Genomic DNA, 5,448 nt, shown 5'->3' on the forward strand with positions numbered 1-5,448 from the left:
ATACTGTTCAGAGCAGCATGAGGCGCTGGGGTGGGGGGATTCCACACAAAACAGCAAGCTCAGGATGGGGCATAATGTGTGTGTGTGTGTGTGTGTGTGTGTGTGTGTGTGTGTGTGTGTGTGTGTGTGTGTGTGTGTGTGTGTGTGTGTGTCAGCATCTCCAGGAAAAGTGTTTTTCTAATCTGTCTGACAGTAAGTCTTGTAGCCCTCTGCCCACAAATACACACCCACGCGCACACACACACACACACACACACACACACACACACACACACACACACACACACACACACACACACACACACACACACACACACACACGCACACACACACACACACACACACTGTGTGGGCGCCCGCAGTGAAAGCAATGCGGGTTAGGGTGCAACAGGCACGTACTGTATACCATATAAATGTGTGTGCATGGTACTTTTACATTTTATACTGTACACACACGCACACGCGCACGCACACACACACACACACACACACACACACACACACACACACACACACACACACACACACACACACACACACACACACACACACACACACACACTGACAACAGCAAACATCCACTGCACAGAGCGATGCTGAATCGTGGTTTTTGGCCTGTAGTGAAAGGTCCATTCATCATAGGCATTGTGGCAGCCAATTCCCCATCCATGATACTTCACCTACTGTAGGTTAAGTAGTTGGAGGTTCTGCTTCCTCTAAACCTAGTGTGCTTCTCAAACTTGTTCAGTTATGTCAAGGCAGAGGCGTGATTTCAGAAAGAAATAAGCAAAAAAAACAAGTTACCATTATTTACCATTTATTTAAGTTAAAATAGTGGATATACAAGCTAGATGATACTTCACCTACTGTAGGTTAAGTAGTTGGAGGTTCTGCTTCCTCTAAACCTAGTGTGCTTCTCAAACTTGTTCAGGCATGTCAAGGCAGAGGCGTGATTTCAGAAAGAAATAAGCAAAAAATAAGTTACCATTATTTACCATTTATTAGTGGCCAAGGCCACGAAGTGGCAATGCCTTGGCCACTCATTGTTATTGGACTTCATCACTATTATTATTATTATTATTATTATTCCGCCACTTTTGCTCTAGCGGCTAGACCGTGCAGTCGCTTTTTACGAAACTCGGCAGTATGGCAGAGGACTATGCCAAACGGCTAAAACGCGAAGCTCGCAACAATCGGCCAAAGGGAGGCGCTGTAGGAAGCCTTCGAAAGTGCAAACTTTGAACTGGTGTAGCTCTTGCCCTGTTTCAGGTACAGCAATGAAACCTGTATACACTTATGCGTCTCCTCATGCCGAACAACTTTTACGCTCTGACTTTTGACCTCTGACCTTTACCTCTCCCACAATTTTGAATTATATGAAAAACAGTCAAAATCTATCTCCTCCTGGGATTTTCGCGTAACGTGCGCAAAACTTTTTTTACATGAACTTTGGACCAACACGGTCATCGCACAGCGGCCGGATTTTCTTTAAAGCGAAACATTATTTTTTAATAATTAACCGTATAATGCAGTTTCATGCAAATTATTCTTCTGCCTCTAAATCATACATGCAAAGTGACACGTTCATGGCAGTATGGCAGAGGACTATGCCAAACGGCTAAAACGCGAAGCTCGCAACAATCGGCCAAAGGGTGGCGCTGTAGGAAGCCTTCGAAAGTGCAAACTTTGAACTGGTGTAGCTCATGCCCTGTTTCAGGTACAGCAATGAAACCTGTATACACGTATGCGTCTCCTCATGCCGAACAACTTTTACGCTCTGACTTTTGACCTCTGACCTTTACCTCTCCCACAATTTTGAATTATATGAAAAACAGTCAAAATCTATCTCCTCCTGGGATTTTCGCGTAACGTGCGCAAAACTTTTTTTACATGAACTTTGGACCAACACGGTCATCGCACAGCGGCCGGATTTTCTTTAAAGCGAAACATTATTTTTTAATAATTCACTCAATGTTGCAGTTTTATGCAAATTATTCTTCTGCCTCTAAATCATACATGCAAAGTGACACGTTCATGGCATTTGGCAAATATGTCGAGGGTTAGTCCAAATATCACTGAAAGCAATCTTACTCCAATTGGCCAAAGGGGGGCGCTATACGAAGCGTTTGAAAACTCAAACTTTAAAGGGGCATAAGTCATGCCTCGTTTTGTTTGAAGACATGCAACTTGCTTACACGCGTGCCTTGACTCAAGCTGAAGACATCTGTGTCTTTGTTAAGTAAGCTCCGCCCTTCGATTTTCCGCCTTTTGGAGCAGTTCGTAAAACACTTAAACCATCTTTTATTCCGGAACTTTCGCGTCACGTGCACAGAACTTTTTTTACATGAACTTTGGACCAATATCTAAAGATCTGTCAGATCGGATTTTTTAAAAATTGAAACATGCTTTTTTAATAATTCTATCAACATTGCAAGTTTTATGCAAATTATTCTTCTGCTTCTAAAACAAACATTAAGTAATATTTTCTCACTGTGCAGAGCTGTGCATAGCTCACATGGTAAGGCCTTTGTCTATCATTCCAGAAGTCCCCTGTTCAAGCCTTACCTCATGCATTTAAAATACATTTTACAACATTTTGCCGTGAAAACCCTGGTACTGCAACTGAACATGGCAACCCGACCAAACATGGCAACCTTCTTAAGCAAGGGTATAAATAGTGGTTGAGTTGAGGCCACTCCCCCCCTCTCAGATTGTTTGAAGCCGCATGGTGCTGGTGGTTGCTGCTACTCACTGCTACATTATGCAGCAGCTGCAGGTCTGTACACTGTTCATTATTCCAACAACTATTCCAATTTCTAACAGTTTCATTCATTATACTTACCCATACTATAATTTGTCTTTTAGATTTACCTCACCTGAACATACCTACCTGATCCACTCGATACACTGGCTGTGTATGATGGAGGAACAATGTGTCACTTGGTAAGCTGACCATGTGCTCTGAAATGTTATGTTGTTTTTGGTTTTGGTATCTAAATGTTAAACGATTTCTTTTGGAATGTAATGCTTGTATGTTAGCTGCAACGTTGATTATTGAATTGATGTATTTTGAGTTTAATGCCAATGCCTAGTTGGGGAGATTAATGGAATTATTTTGTTTCAAGCCTGTAGTGCAGCAGATTATTTGAATTTGTTGTTTTTCTATTCATTTGGCCTTTTTCTTTGATCCAGGCCAGGTTTATTGCCTAGAACTGAATCTGAAAGATGGCGAGCCTGCAGAAAGACTGACACAATCCTGTCTGACCTATGGTTATGGGTAGGAAAAAGCAGCCGCAGTGACACTCATTCCTAGTTTGATTTGATTTTGAAGTAATGACTTTGAGTTTCTTTATAAAGTAATGATGTTTGAGTGCATTCATTTATTCGTTTATTGTTTCAAACCATGCAGGGGAAGCTCAGCCTCACACCTGAAGCCCATCTGACAATCAGCTGACAATCAGTACCAGCTCCCAGATTGCTTCATTGAAGCCAAAGAACGGCAGTGTAAGTGGGTTCATTATTCTGAATTGTGTGGAACGGGCAGATTGAACACCTCTTCTCTAACTTGTGGCTCAACTGTAATTATTCTGAAGCTCACCTCATTTCTCTCTCCCTCCCCCACCTAGGCTGGCTGGGTTCCAACACCCCCCAATTGGAATCCATAGTCTGCTCTGCCCACAGGACGGCAGCCCCATGTGAGCGTCTAAAGTTCCAAGTTTTGACCCCCAGCCGCCTTCCCCTCAACGTTTTTCAATAAAAACAATTTAAGTTTAGTTAAGTCTGACTCTGCTAGCCACTTACAGAAAATAATGCTGCCAAATATTTTGCAATTGCAAATCCTTTGTGTAAATAAACTGAAATTCATACTATTGCATGACTATTTCTTTATCATGTTTCACAAGCATCTGGGTCTACAATGCCAGGGGTGTAAAAGTAACTGAGTACATTTACTCAAATACTATCCTTAGTATAATTTTGAGGTATTTTATACTTCACTTGTATAGTCTTACTTCTAGGCTACTCCAGTAAATGCTCATGCGTTGCATTGCATTGTGAGCTTGTAGATCTGCTATTTTCAAAAAAATTCAAGTTGATGCCAATACCTTCGTACTTTTATTCAGTAAAACTATTTATCTCTATATATTCATGTTATTCCTGGCACCGCCCCTGTTATCCTGTTCATATCCTGAAAAAGGTGGGGGCTGAAAAAGCTGTCCTGAAAAACATCATTTGATTTCCTGTTGTCCTTGCATTAAAGTGTCAGTAGTTGGGTTCTGGGTTGCCATGTCTGCTTATAATAAGCAATTTGTGTCTCGTTAAGATTTTTATTTATCCAGCCCCCACCATGCAGTTGTACAGTGAAACCCAAAATTCAAAAATGGCAAAAATAAACTGCCAAAAATCTAAAAATGAAGAACTCGGGAACAAAAGGCAAAACTCAAGAAAAAGGCAAAAATAACAAACACTGCACTAGGCTATGGGGCCCTTGCAACTCTCACTGAGATTTGTTCATCTCGCTCTGCAGCTATAGACAGAAAATCACACAAATCAGTACACAGTATCTCTACAGTGATGTGATCATGACGGATTTGTCCGATATCATATTCTATCTAATTGGCTAAAATTGAATTCCAAGGTTTGCAGGATTGCTCCTTTTTGAACAAATTGTCTCAAACGCAGCCTGCTATGTGTGTGAGATTTTGCACACACATTCCCACTAGGCCAAGGAACAGATGCCACCCTTCTCACATTGGCCTGTTATAGAGTCACCAGTGGGCCAAAAAAAACACCTGACCTGTTCGGAAGAACACTGCTTCTAGTTTCTCTTTGATGTCTTCTTTGCTTTCCCTTGATGCTTTTGCCTTGGCCACTTTATCGCTGCTTGCAGCTATATTTTAAGTTAAAATAGTGGATATACAAGCAAGATCAGTGTTTCTCAAACGTTCAAAATTCAAGGTCTCCCCTTAACTCTGACCATATACAAATGGAAACAAATGAACCTGTTAGGGTTCTTTTGGTTCCATGTCAGAGTTAGAGACTTGTACGGGTCAATTTAGACCCCCCATAAAGGAACACTTTGAGAACCACTGGTGTAGATCAACCATTTTCACCATTTGTTTGCGGGCGCAAAGATAACATGTTTGAAAGTGTTCCTCTTTTGACATTCCAAAAATAGAGATGCCACGTTGAAAGTGGTTAATACATTAATTGTTGCATTAAACAATAAAAGTCCTTACAGCTCACGTTAAATCTGCTATTTTCAGCACACAACTGAGTATAAATTGTATATAAGTGTTGAAAAGGCATTTCAACACCATCACGGCCGTCCAAAATACATTTTAGTCGACTAAATCAACTGTAGATTTAGTTGACTAAAGTCTTATGGTATTTAGTCAACTTAACTAAAACTAAACTAAGTTTCAGTTGATTAAATATGTGTAAAAACAA

At 40.9% G+C, this 5,448-nt stretch overlaps 1 long non-coding RNA gene across 1 annotated transcript; it reads left to right on the plus strand.

The window, feature by feature from the left end:
* The first annotated feature begins 2,709 nt into the window (after positions 1–2,709).
* On the plus strand, positions 2,710–3,740 carry LOC308306521. Its single transcript, XR_013963159.1, has 5 exons — positions 2,710–2,776; positions 2,866–2,943; positions 3,193–3,277; positions 3,410–3,504; positions 3,627–3,740. It is a non-coding gene; the product is annotated as an uncharacterized lncRNA (long non-coding RNA).
* The last annotated feature ends 1,708 nt before the right edge of the window (positions 3,741–5,448 follow it).

This window comes from Nannobrachium achirus, assembly GCF_963921795.1.
Source record: "Nannobrachium achirus genome assembly, chromosome: 21".
NCBI lineage: Eukaryota > Metazoa > Chordata > Actinopteri > Myctophiformes > Myctophidae > Nannobrachium > Nannobrachium achirus.